The sequence below is a fragment of the Phyllostomus hastatus genome, unplaced genomic scaffold (assembly GCF_019186645.2).
Source record: "Phyllostomus hastatus isolate PE091 unplaced genomic scaffold, TTU_PhHast_1.1 phas_scaffold_345, whole genome shotgun sequence".
NCBI lineage: Eukaryota > Metazoa > Chordata > Mammalia > Chiroptera > Phyllostomidae > Phyllostomus > Phyllostomus hastatus.
Window position 1 is genome coordinate 12338140 of NW_025334024.1, and position 20449 is coordinate 12358588.

General features: G+C 37.7%; 1 protein-coding gene and 1 pseudogene across 1 annotated transcript in view; both read left to right on the forward strand.

Moving 5' to 3' along the window:
- The window catches only part of LOC123806093, a 34643-nt pseudogene extending 14371 nt beyond the window's left edge, over positions 1-20272 (forward strand).
- Positions 1-20449, forward strand: part of GLG1 (golgi glycoprotein 1) — a 108220-nt gene that overhangs the window by 17959 nt on the left and 69812 nt on the right. The window lies entirely within an intron of this gene.

Genomic DNA, 20449 nt, shown 5'->3' on the forward strand with positions numbered 1-20449 from the left:
CCCTTAGGACTTTGTGCCCTCAAAATAATGTTTAGTTAGCCTGGGAAGGCTCAAGGAAAGTAGACCAAAGATGGTTTAAATGTCATTCTGGAATAGATCCAAAACAGTTAAGAGAAGCACCATAAGTAGTTATCATAAAGAAGAATTGTAGCCTTAAGAATGCAGAACGTTGATTACAAAGAGTGAACATTCTGGATCCAGCTAGAAGTTTTCCAATAAATCTTATATGCCTAAACTTGATCAGTGTGTCGTCTAATAGTGAGTTTGTTTAGAAACACCTTGTCTCTTGGGCTCTGAGTGTAAGCAGGCCTAGAGCAACACATTGTCTCCCCAGTTCCTAACCCAGTGCCTCTTGTGTGTTCAAAAATCCTTGCTGGAAAAAAAGAAAGTAACTTTCTACTGACTGTGAGTAATTAACAACTTAATTACTTTAAGTTTCTCTGCCACCAGTGGAAACAAACAGTATCTGGTTTTGTATAACTTGTTTTCAAACTTGGCATCTACCTCACTCTTTGTTTTGTTTTATTATTTTACCAGTATCATACAAGTTCAAAAACAACACAAAACGTATGCCATCCATTTTTTAAACAATTTTTATTGTGGTAATATATATATAACATGGAATTTGCTGTTTGAATCATTTTAGGTATGTATTTCAGAATGAATTAAGTACATTCACATTGTTTTGAAACCACCACCATCATCCATCTCCAGAACTGTCCATCATCCCAAACTGAAATCCCATGCTCATTGGACAGTAACTCCCCATTCTCCCTCTCCACAGTGCCTGGGAACCACGGTTCTAATTTATGCCTCTGAATTTGACTACTCAAGTACCTCATATAAGTGGAATCATACAATATTTGTCCTTTTGTGTCTGGCATATTTCACTTAGCGTAATGTCTTCAGGGTTCACCATGCTGTAGCATGTATCAGAATTTCATTCCGTTTAAAGGCTGAACAGTGTATATATACACATACCATTATATATAGTACATACCCACATCTTGTTTATTCATTTGCTGGTGGAAATTTGGGTTGTTTTTACCTTTGGACTATTGTGAATAATGTTGTGCTATGAACATAGATCTACAAATATCTGAGACCTTGCTTTTAATTCTTTTGGGTAAATTCAGAAGTGGAATTGCTGGACCATACAGTAATTCTGTCCTTAATTTTGTGAGGAACCACTATGCTGTTTTCCACAGTGGCTGCACAGTCTTACATTCCCACCAACAGCACACAGTCTCAGTTTCTCCATATCCTCTCTAGCACTGTTGTTTTCTGCTTTTTGTTTCTTTTTTTAAAAAGTAACTATTTTAATGGATATAAAGTGGCATCTTGTGTGATTTTGATTTACATTTCCCCAATGATTAGTGGTGTTGAGCATCAATTTTCATGTGTTTATTACTGATTTGTATACCTTCTTCGGAGAAATGTCTATTTAAGTCCTTTGCCAATTTTAAATCAGGTGAGATTTTTTTGTTGTTGTTGTTATTGAATTATAGGAGTTAATATATCCTGAATATTAACTTTTTATCAGATGAATGAGTTGCAAATATTTTCTCCCATTCCATGGGTTGCTTTTTAATTTTGGTGTTGTCCATTTTATGTATTTTTTCTTTTGTTTGTATTTTTGGTGTCACATCCAAGAAATCATTGCCAAATTCAGTTTCCTGAAGTTTTTTTCCCGTATGCTTTTTTTCTAAGAGTTTTAGCCCTTATATTTAGGTCTTTGACTCATGTTGAGTTAATTTTGTATACACTATAGGATAAGTGTACAACTTCATTTTTTTGCATTTGAATATTCATTTTTTCCAGTATTTGTTGAAAAGACTATCCTTTCCTCATTTAATGATCTTGGCACCCTTGTAAAAAATCATTTGACCATATACAGGGTGGGACAAAAGTAGGTTTACAGGTTTTCATATGGAAAATAATACAGTAATTAATAAATAATACAAGAATAATAACTTCTGTGTTTTGCAGATTCACAACTGTAAACCTACTTTTGCCCCATCCTGTATATGCCAAAGTTTGTTTCTGGGTTCTATATTGTGTTTCATTTGCCTGTATGTTTGTCTTTACATCAGTGCCACACTGTTTTGATTTTATAGCTTTGTAATCAATTTTGAAATCAATAAATGTGAGTGAGACCTCAGACTTAAAGATTGTTTTGTCTATTCAGAGTCCCTGGAGATCCTTTCTGAAATTTTAGGGTGGGTTTTTCTATTTCTGCAAAAAATGACGTTAGGATTTTGATAGAAATTGCATTCAGTCTGTAGATCTCTTAGGGGATTGTATTGACAGTGTTAAGTCTTCCAGTTCTTGAATATGGAATGTTGTTTTATTTATTTGTATCTTCTTTAATTTCTTTTAATAGCATTTTGTTCTCAATGTACAAATCTTTCTCCTCCAGAGTTAAGTTTATTCCTAGGTATTTGTTTCATTTTGATGCTAGTATGAATGAAATTGTTCACTTAATTTCCTTTTTGGATTATTCATTCCCCTGGGGTTTTAACTCTCAGGTTGTCCACACTGAGTCTGGAGCAGTTGTCAGTTACAGGTAAGTGGTCCTGTGGGCACTGCTCCAGCAGTGGGCTTTTGCTCCTGGGCCTCAGCTTCCAGTGAGCTGTGATTCTCTGAACTTGCCAGTCTCTCCAATTTGGGGGCAGAGGTTTGCCTGTGACTTTCGTTCTCCAGTGGATCTAAGAAGAGTTGTTTCGGAGTTTCTTTAGCATTTTTTCTTGTTGTGATATTTTAAACTATTTAAGTCAGTAAAACTAACAAGGTTCTACAGTTTCCTCCTTGCTACACCTTTTACCCCATTCCCATCCTTCCATCCAGGTTTTCTTCCCCTTTTTAGAGTAGTTAGCCTCAACTCTTAGTTTATACTTTCTGTTTCTTTGTGTACAAGTGAGCAGATACATGTATATTTTCTTGTCCCCCCCCCCTTTTTTAGATCCTTATCTGAGAATATTTTTACTGTTTTGAGAGAGAGGGAGAGAGAAGACATCAGTTGGCTGCCTCCCATATGCTCCCCAACTGGGGACCAAACCTGTAGTCTAGGTATGTGTCCTGACTGGGGATTGATCCCCCAATCTTTTGGTGAATAGGATGATGCTTCAACCAACTGAGCCACCCAACCAGGGCTTTCTCCTTTTTTTTCTTATTCAAAAGGTAGCATACTTGATACTCTTTTGCACTTTGCTTTTTTTCATTAAACATTATGTCTTGGAAATCACTTTATATCAATTCATAGAGATCTTCCTTAGTTTATTCAAGCACTCTGCATGAATATTTAAGCTATTTCCCATATTTTGCAGTTATGAACAATACTCTAGTGAATAATCTTGTGCTTCGGTAGTTTCATATTGTTGGAGGTACTATTATTAGAAGTGGAATTTCTTCCCATTTGTTGGCTTTTGTTATTGTACCAGCAGCACATAAGCTAAAAAGGAAAGAAAAAATTCTTGAAGTTTTGGAGAATTCATTGTTCACCAACATTAGTTGGTTTTTCAAACACCTGTTGATAGATGGCTCCTCGGGTACCACTGCTGAGCGATGTAACCTGGCAGAAAAATCCCCCCCTAACGGAATTGCTCTAAAAGCGAACATGCTGAAGTAATACAGAAGGCATTTCCTTAGTCAGTAGACTGCTCATTCTGTGACATGCAAGTCTGATTCTCTTAAGGGGAAAAATCTAGACATTTAACAGTACTTAAAATTTTTTAATTGGCAACAGATTATGAAACAAAAACCTCATTGCATTAATTGTTGGTATGGCTTTGGTTTTCAAGGACTTTCTGTGATGAACTGTTGCTCTTCTTCTACTCAGTTATCTCCCATTTTCCTGAGAGACCCAAAAAAGCCTCTCTGGGATTTGTTCAAATCCTCATTAGGAGCACATTTTCAATTTAGTTCTTTGGTTTAGCTCTTTAATAGCAAATAGGCTGTAGGATTTAGACCTGTGTTTTCAAAAATGGTGCAGCATGGGATTCAACTATTCTGGAAGAGTTATGCTAATATCGTTAAATGAAGATCTCTTGAGTTTTTAGAAGTTTGTACATTTCGTTTCTCAAATCCTGGTGTGTGATTGCTACTCAACATTCCTGGGGCAGCCTTGAACTCTCTGGTTCAGGATTCCAACCCATTTATGTGAATTATTAAGAGCTGGCTCTTAATAAATGCAGAACTTTCAGAACCCATTTACCTACTTTCAACTAAAGGTTACTGAAATGCCTTATAAGACCATGTCATCTTAGAAAAGAACATTGTTTCATAGGTCTTTTCTTAAACTTTATTTTAACAGGATGACTCTATGCAAGTGGTATTTTGGGGGAATGAAAACCAAACCAAAACAACAACAAGAAGAAACAGTATTTTTAGATCAGGTGTGTGTGTGTGTGTGTGTGTCACAGCAGAGTAGAACAGGAATGTATCTTCAGAACCTGCTCACGTAGACACCATATGTCCTGACAGGCATATGCATTTAGTGTCTTCCCTTTCTATTTTTATTCAAGCAATGTGTATATAGTATTAATACATAGCTTTAAAATTTAGGGTGCTGCAAGGTTTATAATGGAAAACTTGAACCTCTTCTTTTAGATCTCTCAGCTTTCAACTTATTTAACTCTTTATTCTTGTATTTACCTAATTTTTAAATAAAATACGCCATCCTCTTGTTTTTAAAAAAAATTAGACATGTATTGATTTCTTACAAACAATTTAGTCCTCATGAAACACACTTAACTGTATTCACCTCTGAAATTGAAATTCATAGGAGAAATCCTACAAAGCTAAATAGGATAAAATAGACTACGCGGCACCACAAACAGTATTCACACAAGTCAGTAGCTTTAGAATATGGCATTAATTGACTGAGTTCTACAGAAAGCTTTTAACTACTTTAATGACATTGATTTTGGTCCATTTCCTTCTTATCTCAGTCTCATTCATCAATCAGGATCATCATCATACTGATACAGTAAATAGTTTATTTAAAAAGAGGTCAGATTTATTGCTATTAGGTCTGATTAGTTTTTTTAAAGCAAATAAACAAACACCCCAAACCTCCCCAAATTGCATCTTATTTATTCTTTTAGTTTTAACAGAGAACAAGGAGCAAATCCTAAATTGTTACTATAAGTTGTATACAAACAGCCCACTCTAAAACACATCATAATTAAAGTGCCAAAGGTTAAAGATAAAGAATCTGAAAAGCAGAGAGTTCCCTTTAGACTGTCAGCTGATTTCTTAAAAGAAACTTTGCAGGCTAGACAAGATTGGCAAGAAATATTCAAAGTCATGAAAAGTAGGGATGGACAACCAAGATTGCTCTACTCAGCAGAGCTATCATTTAGAATCAAAGGGCAGATAAAGAGCTTCCCAGACGAGAAAAAAATGAAAGTTCATCATCACCAAACCATTATATGAAATGTCAAAGGGACTTACTTAGGAAAAAGAAGAAGCCCTGGCTGGTGTGGCTCAGAGGATTGAGTGCCAGTCTGCAAACCAAAGGGTCACAGGTTCAATTCCCAGTCAGGGCATGTGCCTGGGTTGTGGGCCAGGTCTCCAGTAGGGGATATGTGAGAGGCAAACACACACTGATGCTTCTCTCTCTTTCTCCACCCCCATGCTTGTCTAAAAATAAATAAATAAAATCTTTAAAAGCAATATGAAAAATTAAATGCTTAAAAAAAGGAAATCAAAACTATTGACAGTAAAATGGCAATAAATACATACCAGTCAACAGTTGAATCTAATAAACTAAGCAAACAACCAGAACAGAGACAGAGTCACAGATACAGAGAGAGTTTTGATGGTTGCCAGGTGGGAGGGGTGTGGGGGAATGGATGAAGAGGTGAGGGGATTAAGAAGTACAAATAGGTAGTTGCAGAATAACCATGGGGATATAAAGTCCAGTACAGGAAATGGAGTAGCCAAATAATGTACTCACCTGACCCCATGGAGATAAACAAAGGTGTCAGGATTGCCTGAGGGAGTAGGGAGTAAGTACTGGGTAGAGGGGGGCAAAAGGGGAAAATTGGGACTATAATAGCATAATCAATAAAATGTAATTTAAAAAAATATATATTGTCTCCCAAGTAATTGTTTTTTAGCCTTTAGTGAGCCATTTTGTATTATAGAGACAATAAGGTTTTTTTTTTTTAAGCTTATTTCAATGGAGAACCATATGTCAGTAACTTCAAAAAAGGCAAGCCAAGTAAAAGGAGAAAGGTGGGTGTTAGTACCAACTATATATCTAACAGGCATCAGTTTGTTTGTTTTTTCATTTTTAAACCTAGCGGTTTAAACCTAACCAAGGTAAGGTGATTTTTTAAAAAATATCAATACCCAGATGTCCCAGGTAAATTAAATCAGAATGTCTGGAAGTGGTTGCTAGCATTGGTTTTATTTTTAATTAAAAAAAATTATTGATTGATTTGAGAGAGGGAGAGACATGGATTTGTTGTTCCACTTATTTATGCATTCAACTGATGGATTCTTGTCTGTGCCCTGACTAGGGATGGAACCCATAACCTTGGTGTATTGGGATAATGCTCTAACCAACTGAGCTACCTGGCCAGGGTGATTTTTTAATCCTTTAAGGTACTTTTATTATTGTATTATAAAAGCAGTGTTTTCATAGATTTACCTACACATTTAGCTCTTTTTTTATTCTCATACCTTGCATCTTTGATCTTCCATGTGGAATCTCTTTCCTTCTGCCTATAATACAGTCTTTAGAATTTCTTTTAGCAGGTATCTGCAGGTGGCTAGCTGTCAGGTTTTGTTTGTTTGGAAATGTCTTTATTCTATCCTATTCTCAAAAGATATTTTTTGATAGATCTAGGTATCAGTTATCTATTTCTGGATAACAAATCATCTCAAACTTAATGTCACAAAAACAAGTATTTGTCCATAAGTTTGGACAGGTCAGCAATTTGGGCAAGGCCCAGGGGAATGGCTTGTCTCTGGTCTACATGGTATCAGCTGGGCCCATTCATGTATCTGTAGCCACTTGTCAGGTCAGGTGGCATCTGGATAGTCTCACATGGCCTCACTTCTATTACTGGTAGTTTGTGAGGGTGAGACATGAAACTAGACAGCATATCTGTCAGCATTAAGCTGACTAGCTTAAGCTTCTTCACACGGTGGCTGGGTTCAAAAAGCAAGGTAGAAATGCCAAGCAAGTTCAAGCCTCTGCTATTATATTTGCTAATGTTTGACTGACCAAAGCACTTAAGGTGGCCAACCAACCCCAGATTCCAAAGGGGTGGAGGAATTAAGCTCCATCTGTTGATGGGAGAAGTGACAATGTCACATTCAAAGGGGTATGCATATAAAGTGAGAGGGATTTATGGCCTTAAAAATCTATCACAGTATATACAAAAATATCTTATCACAGTATAGAATTTTAGGTTGTAATACTTTTTTTTGCTTTAGCACATTTTCTTCCTTCCACTATTTTTTGGTTTGCACTGTTGCTCTTGAGTAGTCAGTTAATTCCTATTGTTTCTTTTCTGATTTTCTTTCTTTGTGTTCTCTCATTCACTTTGATTTGATTAGGTATGAACTTACTTTTATTTACCTGGCTTGGGCTTTATTGAATTTCTTTTGATTTGTTATCTTTCATCTTTTCTGAAAAATTCTTAGCCACTGTCAGCCCCTGCCCCTACTCTTTCTCTACTTCTTCTTCTAGAACTTCAGTTAAGTTAGATTTCTTGCTCTTTTTCCATGTCTATGTTTTTTTTTAATTCTGTAAAGGTTTTATTATGCACAGAGTGGGAAGGATGGGGGCTCAGTTCTTGGCAACTGCTTTTCTCTTGGCAGCCAGGACATTACACAGCTCTTCTTGCTTCCTCTTGGCATGAATGTGTGTCCTCATTCATTTCTTGATGAATTTGGCCAGCTTGTCCTGGGAGACCTTAAGCAGCTCCAAAGTACTGTGCTTGTATGAGGCAAACCTGCATACCTCTCAGATTATGCCCCACATAAACTTGGTGAGTTTAGTGAGGGCATTCACAGTGGTTGGCTAAGCTTGTCCATGTTCCTGTGGCCCTTGTTGAGACCCACGGTCGTGGGGTAGTGCAGAGCCATGGCTGCTGCTCCTCAATGGCTGCTGCACTGAAAGCCTCCATATCTTTTAACATCTTCTAAATACTGCATTCTGGATAATTTCTTTTGATTTACCTTCCAGTTTACTAATTTTTTCTTTAGTTATGCCCAGCTGTTTAACTTTTGTACTTTTTTTAACCAAATTAAACATAATTCACAATTTTTTTTAACTAAGGTACAATTTATGTTCAGTAAAATTTGTGCTTTTTGGGGGGGCTTGGTGTGCAATCTGTGAATTTTAACACATGCATGGATTCATTCCTTTTACCTCTATGTCTATGCTTTTATCGATATCACACTTTTAAGTACTGTTGCTTTTATAGTAAGTCTTGAAGTAGGTATGAGCCTTCCAACTTTATTTTTTAACAGTCTTCTAGTTCTAATCTGCTAGATCACTTTTTATATTTTCCTATTTCCTGAAGATGTTTTTCAGGTTTGTCTTATTTCTTTAAGTTTTATACTATAAAGATCCACTGGATCTGGTCTTAGTTTTTTGTTTTTGGTTTTTTTTTCTTTAATTTAATCAATTGTATTTTTTTCCATTACCATGTAATCCCATTATACTCTCTTCCCCCAGCAATCAACCACACTGTGGTCAATGTCTATGAGTCCTTTTCTCTTTTTGCTCAGTCCCTCCACCCCTAACCCCCCACCCACCCAGCTGTCATCCTGCTGTACATCTATGAGTCTTTCCCCAGCTTCCTTGTTCAGTTTGTTTGGTAGATACCGCATACGAGTGAAATCATATGGTATTTGTCTTTCTCTGACTGGCTTATTTCACTTAGTATAATGTTCTCTGGGTCCATCCATACTGTCACAAAGGGTAAAATTTTATCCTTTTTTTTTTTTTTTTTGACTGAGCAGTATTCCATTGTGTAAATGTCCCATAGTTTTATCCACTCATCTAGTGATGGGCACTTGGGCTGCTTCCCTATCTTGGCAATTGTGAGTAGTGCTGATATGAACATAAGGGTGCTCACGTTCTTTCAAATTGGTATTTTGGGTTCCTTCAGATATATTCCCAAAAGTGGGATAGCTAAGCAGATCCATTTTTAATATGTTGAGGTATCTCCATATTGCTTTCTACAATGGTTTTACCAGTCTGCACCCCTCCCTACCAACAGTGCAAAAGGGGTCCCCTTTCTCCACATTCTCACCAGCACTTGTTGTTGTTTGTTGATTTATTGACTGATAGCTGTTCTGACAGGTGTGAGATGACAGCCATTCTGGCAGGTGTGAGGTGGTGTCTTATTGTGCTTTTAATTTGCATTTCTCTGATGATTAGTGACGTTAAGCATCTTTTCAAATGTCTATTGGCCATCTGTATGTCCTCTTTGGAGAAGTGTCTATTCAGATCCTTTGCCCACTTTTTACATGACGTGTTTGGTTTTTTGGTGTTGTTTTGTAAGTTCTTTATAAATTCTGGATGTTAACCCCTTATCAGATGTTCTTCCATTCTGTGGGTTGTGTTTTTATTTTGTTGATGATTTCCTTTGTTGTACAAAAAAATTTCAGTTTAATATAGGCCCATTTGTTTTTTTCTTTTGTTTCCCTTGCTTCGGGAGATATATCTGATAAAATATTCCTATGAGTAATGTCCGAGATTTTGCTGCCTTTGTTTTTTTTTTCTTGAAAAATATTTGTGAAGATGACCTTTATTTGTTTTTAGAAGTTTTTCAAAAAACAGAAACTCACTTTCTGTCTTTGCAGTGACTGTACGGATGCATTGAACCCTTTTGGAATTCTGAGACACCATCTTTGTAGTTTGCTTGAAGCTTTGATTGAACACAGTAGCAAATTCAGAATTTTTCATTTCCTGCCCATAATGGCAAAGTGAAGAACATTGACAGAAGAAAATATTTCACTATTATATGTATTAGAAAATAAATGGGAAAAGACAAATAGCAGCACCTTAGACTTATGCTTTCCTGTACGGTAGCTGTCAGCCATGTGTGGTTATTGAGCACTTACAAAGCACACTTGCATTGTGCTTTAATTATAAACCGTGCATGGGTTTCGAAGACTTGGAGAGAGAAAAGAAATGTAAATTATTTCAATTTTTGATGTTGACTACATTGTTGAAATAACATTGTGGATATTTTAGGTTAAATAAAATATATTAACATTAATTTCACATCCCCCCCCCCACCTTTTCTTAGTGTAGCTACTGGAAAATGTAAAAAATTACATGTGTTGCTCATACTGCCCTTCTGTTGGGCAGCACTGGTCTGTACTCCGACGGTACGGAAGCAGCATGTTAGCCTGGGTCTTCAGATGGCAGCATCGTAGATCAGCTTTCTGAACAAGTTACTTATGGTGAACAAATATTTTCTAAGGATGAAAATGAAATATATTATTCTCATCTAATTAGTCATTCAGTAAGAAGGCCTTCATTACGCAGTATTTTGTGGCAAGCACCTAGAACGTCTCCTTCTGCTAGGAGACTATGTGACAGTGTTTGTACATCTTTTATGTTTTGTACTAAAATTTCCTAAACAAGTGGACAAATACTGAAGTCAAGTGTATATGCAGAGGTGAATAGAAGGAAATAATGATATAGAATTGAAAATATTCTTTGGATTTATTCCTTGGCTTTTGTTAATATTTGAAAATGTTTTGCAATTTTGGAGAAAGAAGAGATAATTCTGTTTTTAACAAAATTGAACCATCAAAAACATTTAAAACTTACATTTTAATGATGCAAATGCAAGAAGAACTAGAAGTAATAACTAGAATCTGTTAGAGATGTGTTTGAAATCTGGAATCTATTTATAAGGAGGGTATGTGTGTTCCATGTTTATAGTTGATAGTTGATAAGCAGCTGAGTATGTATTGAGTTGGCCAAAAAGTTTGTTTATTTTTCCATAAGATGACTCTCGTAGCGCTTAGTTGTCTTTACCTTCATTTGAAAAAATTTTATTAGATTGTATTGTGGCAACTGTCATATCAGCATGCATTAAAAAAGATTTTTCAAAACTGGTGAATTTTTGTGCAGCCATTTTAATATTAAAGGTGGAAGAAAATAAGCAACATTTTCAGCACATTATGCTTTACTATTTCTTTTTTTTTAAGATTTAATTTGTTTTTAGAGAGAGGGAAGGGAACAAGAAAGAAAGGTAGAGAAACATAAATGTGTGGTTGCCTCTTGTGCACCCCCCTACTGGGGACCTGGCCCGAAGCCCAGGCATGTGCCCTGGCTGGGAATTGAACCAGAGACCCTTTGGTTTGTAAGTCGACACTCAATCCACTGGGCCACACCAGCCAGGGCAGAAACTGTAAGGTTTTTTTAATTTACTTCTTTTATTAGAATACAGACATACCTCTCAATTTGTTCATTTCACATTCTAAAGAGCTGGCTTCGCAGACTTCACTGAAACAACTGTGAACCAGGCTACAGCCAAGGGAGATGTTCCCAACACAAGTAATTGAACTTACTGTGTTCCTCCCACCAAAAAAAAAAAACAGACAAAAAGATCTGTCTCTGTCTCTGCCTCTGTCTCCATCTCCTGTCCCCCACTTCCTCCTTCCCTCCTCTTCTCCATCCCTCCGTCCCTTTCTCTTTCTCCCTCTCACGGCCCTCTTTTTCTCTGTCTCTCTCATCCAAGAGGTCAGTGCCTGTGTTTCAGAACCTGAACTATAGATCCCAGCTGTTGGTCCTCATCAGTAACCTTAGAAATTTATAATAATTAAGTTTCATTTTGCTAATTTAAACAGCTTTTGACCTCTGCAATCATATCTCCCTACATTAAAAATAATAATTTTAAATTTTATCTAGTCAGGAATGTTATTAGCATTCTATAAAAGCAAAAAAAAGTAAATGACGCTTGGGAAACTTGCATTTTATTTCCTCAACAAAATAAGATCTGTTCACCACCCCCCACTTTTGCCACTGCCCTACCATTCTTTGTTTCCTGTGTTAAATAGCTGCACCACAGTATCTCCCGCCCAGACATCAAGAGCTGGGCTTGGATTTCCATGTTAGAGCATATGAAGTTTAAGTCAAGATTTTTTCCTATAGGAAGTTCAAAATTCTCCTAGTAAAAAATTTTAAACTTTCTAGTAAAGAACTTCTAGTATCCAAAGTCAGGTTTTATAAAACGATGAAATAATCAATAGATTTTTATTTTTGCTTATTTCTACCATCTTGCTTTTCTCCTACTGGATTGTTTCTGCTTTCTTGTAGTAAAAGCAAAAGGGATTTTTGTGTGTGTGTGATTTAGAAATTCAGAATTAACCCTTACTGTAGTATAATATAAAGTAGGTGAATTATCACCAGCTTATAACTGTCCCTGTATGAATCGGTGACTATTTTTTCCCACAGAAATCTTGGCCTAATTGTTGCTGAGCCATTGGCCAACCTGTATTCAGAAATGGGAGCACATTTTAATAATTAGCTTAAGGGAAACATAACATTAATCTGTTACCAATCCATGTTTTGGAAAGTCTGATATTCCAAAGCAAAATACAGATATGGGTTTACATATTCCAAACCAAGGTCATTAGTTAGCAGAAATAAGTAAGAGAAATCCTGGGAGTCATCCTGGTTTCTGCCATTGAAGGAGGAGCTAGCAGGAGACCTCTTTCGCCATCCTTTGCAGTCTGAAAATTTTGCTAGTGCTGCACTATATTACAGAAACTGATTAACACACATTTATTAACAGTTGTCTTGGTGTTATGCCTTGTTATTTGACACAGAAACACAAAAATAGTTGCAAATCATTCTTTAAAGAATGGAATCACAGCTTTGGCTGGTGTGGTTCAGTGGATTACACGCTGGCCTGCAACCTGAAAGGTTCGGTTGCAGGTCTGGTTCCCAGTCAGGGCAGATGCTTGGGTTGCAGGTCATGTCCCTGGCTGGGGGCATGTGAGGGGCAACTGATTGATGTGTCTCTTGTGCATCGATTTTAAATAAATAGAATATTTAAAAGAGAGAATGGAATCACATTTTAAATGTACTGGTAGAGTTGTCAATTTAAAGGATATGTGTACTAAGTTTAAACTTTCTTGTTTTTTTCCTCTGTTGTGGATCCTTTCCTATCACAAATGATTGATCTATTTTATGTTTTGTCAGTCTGGAACAAAGCCACTAAACAAAAACAAGATTATGATTTGGGGAGTTTGGTGACCTGATCTATTTTTAAAGAAGGAAAAACTGTAATTTGTGAACATTTTTAAAACCGCCACAGTGGTCATTATGATCAGTTTCTGAGAGTAATCCATCTAGTTGTACTTCTAAGCTAGCTGTAAATGACTTTTTAAAGTTCTTATTGGTGGTTTTTTCCATTTCACCACAAAAATTTTATGAAATAAACTGAAGGAGGTTACAACTTTTTATACTAGCATCTCATTTTTATTTAGATATCTAACAATAAGTCCACTGTTGAGCAGAGAGCTAAAGTCACAATGACGTCACTGAATTTGCAAATTGAGGAAATGAATGTTAATAAGATACATCATTAAAAGATACTTTCATTCATACACTTTACCGAAGTTCCTGTCCATAACTTTGTTCGTTTCTTGACTATTCATTTTCCCCATGATTTAATTAATATGTTGAGAAAAGTGTAGGAGTCTCAACTCATTTATTGAAGAAATTCTGTCTTAAATCATTTCGGAACAAAGTAGGGTGTAAGTAATACTGAAAAATTGTGCAGATTGTTTTATTTCCCCCAGGACTGACGTATGCAGCAGTGTTCCCCAAGTGCCTCCTGTAGGTGACTCCTTTGTGCTGCGCCTGGTCTTAGAGACTTCCGTCAGATTTACCAGCGTCGTGAACCGTGTTGCTGTGGTTGAGAATGTTGGATGCATGTGCTTTGGTTGAGGATATTTAACAATCCCTTAATTAGTCAATGCTGGGAATTTGTAGGGCAGATGTGATAACCTGTATTAGTAATTTTTATCTTTGTATATGTGAGACATAAGAGATGGCTACTTTAAAAAGTGCTAAATTTTTACCAAATTATGAACTTTGAGTCCATAGTGGAACCTCAGCCGTTAGCAACCACAAGAAGACCAGCTAATGGCAGAATGCACTGGAGTTGAAAATGCTGTGAAGTCTATATCTATTTTAAAGAATGTTCCAGAAAATTGCCATTTACATAACTAGTAATGTTAAGCTATGTCAATGTAAGAAACGTCCAAACTGGTAGGGAATTTTTATGAGTTTATTTGAGCCAAACTGACGACATATGCCAGGGAGCAAGATCTCAGGTGCTCCAGACAGTAACAGTTTTGCAGTTTCTTTTGTGCATTTGAGATTAAGGAGGATGTAAGGAGGATTACATGAAGGTGGGGGAGAGCAAGGCAGGGTGAACCCATTCCAGGGTGCGCTGCCTTTCACAAAATCCCAAGGCTGCCACCAGCTCTCCAGCTGTTGAAGTTGGGGAAGCAAGTGTCCTTTCTTTCAGGGCCAAACAGAGTTCAGCCTCTCATTTAACCAGCGAAGTGTTTATTCATATTCTCAGTAAGCAATCCAGTAAAAAGGTACAATTAAAAGCAGCGGCCCATTTCTTTTCCCTTTCCCTGGGTAATCTCAACCCTTATCCACCTCAAGGATTTTCTAGGAACAATTCAGGTAAAGTCATGGACCTGATACTTAGAGCAAGGAGGCCTGGACTCCCAGAGAAAACTCACCCACGTTCCCCTGGTGCAAAGTGGGGAGTCAGCAGGGCACGATGGGCTCTTGCTGGTCCCTGGCCCCGGGTCCCGGTCCTCAGGGTGGTCCTGGGAGGGCTTCTTGAGAATCCTCCCATGCTGTACTAAGCAAATGTCAACTTAGGAAACATCCAAAATTGTAGAAAATTTCTCTAAGAATGTATTGAGCCCAAACGGACAACAATGGCTGGGAAGCAAGATCTCAAATGCTCCATGAATAGTAGTTTGCCATTTCTTCTATGCAATTGGAATTAAGGAGGGAGTTTAATGAAGATTACATGAAGGTGGGAAAAAACATGGTGTGTATTGGGTTGCTGAAGTGTTAACAAGATTATGTGCTCTCTTGAGTGTGGTTGCCCCTTCAAGTGGTATTATTTTTGGCATTTCAAAGGTGTGTTAACCTAGATGCAGGAGAACAATGGACAGGGAGTGCTTAAAACCTTTCTCTAAAGAAGTTACAGGTCTGTGGCATGACTGTGCAACATGACCTGCTCAGTTAGGAACATATGATTTATTAAAACTCCCTTTTTTATCCACAAATTAAACATTTAACACTGAGTTAGTGTAAGTGAATCTGAGGGTTGTTGTCACGAAGAGTGTTGTGTTAGAGGTAAATTATGCTCAGAAACTGAAATCGCCTTTGCCAATAATTAATTTAACACAAGTTCACTATGGGAATTATAATTTATGATAATTCACAAGCCAGTAGCATATAGGATAATGTCTTTTAATAAGCCAATAAATAAATAACATACTCCAAATGGTAGATTAATGATAACATTGTTGCAGGCAAAGGGGAGATGAAAGAAATAAGGTTCAAATTTAATTGAGGTGTACCTTCCCACAGATTGGTTCTTGGCAGAATCAGGCCTTCCAGCGAAAAGCTGTTTTGGCTGCTGCCTTAGTTTTCTTGCCTTCTGGGGCACATAGCTAGTAAGTGACAGTATCAGTGTTAGCAGCAGTCAAGGTGAGCTGCTTTGAAGGTCATTACTGCAGGAACCTTTACATGGCTAGCACCACTGCCCACAAGTAGTAACTTCACCAAGGCAGGAACATATCTCTCTTGTCTTACAATAATGACCTATATTTAGCATATTTTTTTCTTATATCAGAGGCCCAAGTATCCTTACCTCCATGGCTCTTAAACTTGAGCATCCATCAAATCACCAGGAAGCCTTGTTAGAACACAGATTTCAGTACGTGAAGTGTGGGGATCCAAGAATTTGCAGATGCTGATATTAATGCACTTTGAGAACCACAGGAGCTTGTGTGAATGTTTTTGCATATTTGTGTTGGCCAGCTCAGAGCCCTTTTGAGTTTACAATTCACCTAACTAGATAATTTGTGTTTATTGTTATGCAAGGTACTGGGTGGGTAGGTAAATGGAGTTTTCACTTGTGATTTTAGATTCAGCCTAATCCTTAAAATTTTCTTGCTTTATAATGAAGCAGTTCATAAAATGCATTTTGCCAACTTGGGGCAAACTAAAAGCTGTTTTTTAAAGATCTTATTTATTTTTAGTAAGAGAGGAAGGGTGGGAGAATGAGAGGGAGAAAAACATTGACGTGAGAGAGAAACATCAGTATGTTGAACCCACAACCCAGGCATGTGCCCTGACTGGAAATCGAACCAGCAACCTTTTGCTTTGTGGAACAGTACCCAACCAACTGAGCCACACTTATCAGGACTAAAAGCTATTTTTATTACCTATAGTCATTAACCTGATTCAGGAAAAAGGAGCAGACTGGGAGGAAAGGCTAGCATTCAGACAAGAATAGAAGCTCAAAAATTGCTTTTTTGAAACAGCTTCAGTACAGCATTTGAAATGATTGATTTTAGAATTCTGGTCCTAGTTATTCAAAGCTAGGACTGAGTTGTAAGGGCTAAAGAGTTTGTCTATTAGGTTCCATGTGAATGTTTCCAATGTTGCTGTAACTTCAGACATTATATCAGCTGGTTAGAGTAGTTGGAGGTGCATTACTATGCAGAAACTTGGAGACGTGGCTAGAGAGAAATACAGGGTTGATCACAGTGATGAGCTGTCATTCATATTCTCACATCTACTGCCCTTGTTTGATTTTATCAAGACATAGTATTCCAAAAGCTGTTTTTATACATTGTACCTTTATAGTATAACTATAAAGAGGTTTTATTTAAATCCTTTAAAAAGTTTTTCAGAGAATTGCTGCCAGGCTTATTCCCGATCTTTTGTTTCTTTGTCTTATCTCAAAAACTGAGAACTGTTACACAATCGAGCCTTGAATTATAAAAGTAAAATCTTTCTGAAACCTTAAAATTAAAAAATAAAGACCTTTCTTAATTTAGAAAATTTGTATGTTTTAAATTTGGGATTGATCGCATTTCATGGCCCAAAATTGCACATTTGATTTTTGGCACCTTCTGTCCTGCTTCTGCCAGTGAAAGCAGCACCATATGGTCTGACTGTTGTTATACTAGGAAACCCACACCCTTTGGAGACTGCGTGGCACAAAACAGAGCCACTGCTTCCCATATGCTTAACCTTTTAAGTCAAAATATTGACCAAGATACATTAAGATTTTAGGACATCGCGGTATCCTATCAATTGAATCTTACAGCTTTTTCCTACCAGCTTTAACAGTTAGCCACATTGTGAAAACACATACTCAGAGCTTCATGAAAGCTCTTACCCAGCTTCATTAAGAAGCTTTTGAATGATTATTGCAAGAAAACAAAGTATGTACCTTTGATAATGCAATCAATAAGTATTTTAGTGTCCCTTAACTGCTGACGCCCCTCTACCACTGTGCCCTTTTTTTTTTCATTTATTTTTTTAGAGAGAGAGAAACATCGGTTTTTGTTGTCCCTCTTATTTATGCATTCATTGGTTAATTCCTATATGCGCCCTGACCAGGGATTGAACGTGCAACCTCGTGTATCAGTACAATGCTCCAACTGAGCTACCCAGCCAGGACTGCCCTCTCTGATTGGTAATAATCTCGTCCTCTCCTACTCACCCCACTCCCTTAACCAACTATCCTGAAGGACGATAGTTTGCAAATATTGATCCTAAGTGTTAGTATAAGTATTGGAAGGTAGGCTGAAATTTGTGATGGAAAGAGTTTAGAATGTGACAACTAAAAGGAACTAATCGCTGCTGTTTTTCTCTCACTTCTGTGTGTTTTGTCCTTTGTAGAATAGATGTATTATGTTTTCCAAATAATACACTCGTTCTCCGAATAACCGACTCTGCCTGTTTTCGTTTAGTTCATTGTGACCTTCATCCAAATGTTTCTCAACCTTATAAAATTACTGTGAAGACTTTCCAATATAAAATTAGCTAATTCTCCTGAAAATAAAGGCACACAGGTGGGTTTTGTTTATGAGATACATTAGCTTTTGTGGGGGAGGATGAAACTTTTCCTCTACCATTTTGGATTCTTTCACCTGGTCTAATACTCAAATAGACATGAGACAAGCTTAAACGGAGCAGCGGCTCACCTTGCCGCCTCTCTTTGCCCAGCATCGCATCTTCCGCTTTTCGGACCAGTAACCTAAAGAAAAAGTGTTTTGGGGTTTTTTTTTAACTGAAAATGCTTTAAAACCTCGGAAAAAAGGAAGAAAGAAAGAAAAATTGAATCCTCTTCAGAGGACCCAGGGGAAGTCACTTTTGCACGCTTGCGGCCTCCCTGCGCCTGCCGCCAAACTAAAGCATTTGGGCGTCTGTCGGTCTCCATGCATCAGTCCAGTGGTGAGCCGCGGTGACCTCCACGCACCTCTGCTGTGGCAGCGCAGCGCTCCACGTGGCAGTCCCACCCCTGCCTCACACACCTGTCTCTGGGGCTCACCCAGTTGGCACTGACACATATTTTATCTTGTTCTTCCCCTGGCTGCTGTAATCTTAACCTGCCAGGAGCCCAAAGCCTATGTTCATAGAGATATGTGTTCTGGGGGCCATGTGGACACCGTTTGGTTGCTTCTTGAAGAATTTTTTTAATTTGGAGGGCGTCCCCATTTTAATTTTTTTTTTTTAATTTGGAGGTTTGGACCAGGCTAGCTGAAAATTGCAAACCCCAGGGAGGGCCATATTGCTTTTGAGAGCCTTTTGTCTATGGTCTTGCAGTTTTTGTTTTTGTTTTTTTGTAACCATGGAGAAAAATTCTTATTTTTTTCCTAAACATCATCCTATATTTTATTTTTTAATATATTGTATTGGTTATGCTATTATAGTTTGTCCCATTTCCCCCCCTTTATTCTCCTCTGCTCTGCAACCTCCCTCCCACCCACATTTCTCCCCTTAGCCTTGTACATGGGTCATACATATAAGTTCTTTGGCTTCTCCATTTCCTATACTATTCTTAACCTCCCCCTGTCTGTTTTGTACCTACCATTTATGCTGCTTATTCCCCATGTCTTTTTGCCCATTCTCCCTACTCCCTCTCCCTGCCAATAATCCTCCATGTGATCTCCATTTCTGATTCTGGTCCAGTTCTAGTTATTTGCTTAGTTTGTTTTAATTTTCTTTTTTTTTTTTAGGTTCAGTTGTTGATAGTTGTGAGTTTGTTGTCATTTTACTCTTCATAGTTTTGATCTTCTTTTTCTTAGATAAGTGCCTTTAACATTTCCTATAATATGGGCTTGGTGATGATGAACTCCTTTAATTTGACCTTATCTGAGAAGCACTTCATCTGCCCTTCCATTCTAAATGATAGCTTTGATGGATAGAGCAGTCTTGGATGTAGGTCCTTGCCTTTCTTGACTTTGAATAGTTCTTTCCAGCCCCTTCTTGCCTGTAAGGTTTCTTTTGAGAAGTCAGCTGATAGTCTTATGGGAGCTCCTTTGTAGGTAACTGTCTCCTTTTCTCTTGTTCCTTTTAAGATTTTCTCCTTATCTTTCATATTCAAGTCTTAAAAGAACAGGAAGTCAAGCTTGGAGCCAAAGCCAAGGAGTTCACAGGGTGTGTATCAAAAACTTTGGGAAAGAGGTGGATGATGAGAGTCTGAAAGAACTGTTCATCCAGCCTGGTAAGACCCTGAGTGCCAAGGTCATGACAGATCCCAGTGGGAAATCCAAAGGCTTCGGCTTTGTGAGTTACTAAAAATGTGAGAATTCTAACAAGGCTATGGAAAAGATGACTGGAAAAGAAATCAGTGGGAAAGTCATTTTTGTAGGTAGTGCACAGAATAAAGTAGGGCGGCAGGCTGAGTTAAAACGGAGATTTGAGCAGCTGAAACAGGAGAGTTCATTGATTTCAGGGAGTAAATCTCTACATTAAGAACTTGGATGACACCATTCATAATGAGAATTTAAGGGAAGAGTTTTCTCTTTTGGATCCATCACCAGGGCTAAGGTAATGTTGGAGGATGGGAGATTACAAAGAGTTGGCTTTGTTTGCTTCTCCTCTCCTAAAGAGGCAACCAAAGCAGTCACTGAGATGAATGGATGCACTGTGGGCTCCAAGCCACTGTGTATCACCCTGGCCCCTTGGAAGGAAGAGGGAAAGGTTCTGCATACCTGACCAACCAGTATATGCAAGGAGTGGCTGGAATGAGAGCACTCCCTGCTGGTGCCATCTTAAATTAGTTCTAACCTGCAGCTGGTGGCTGCTCTGTGCCAGCAGTTCCATGGGCTCAGGGAAGACCTCCATATTACATACCTAACAAGTTAGCACAGATGAGACCTAATCCAAGCTGGC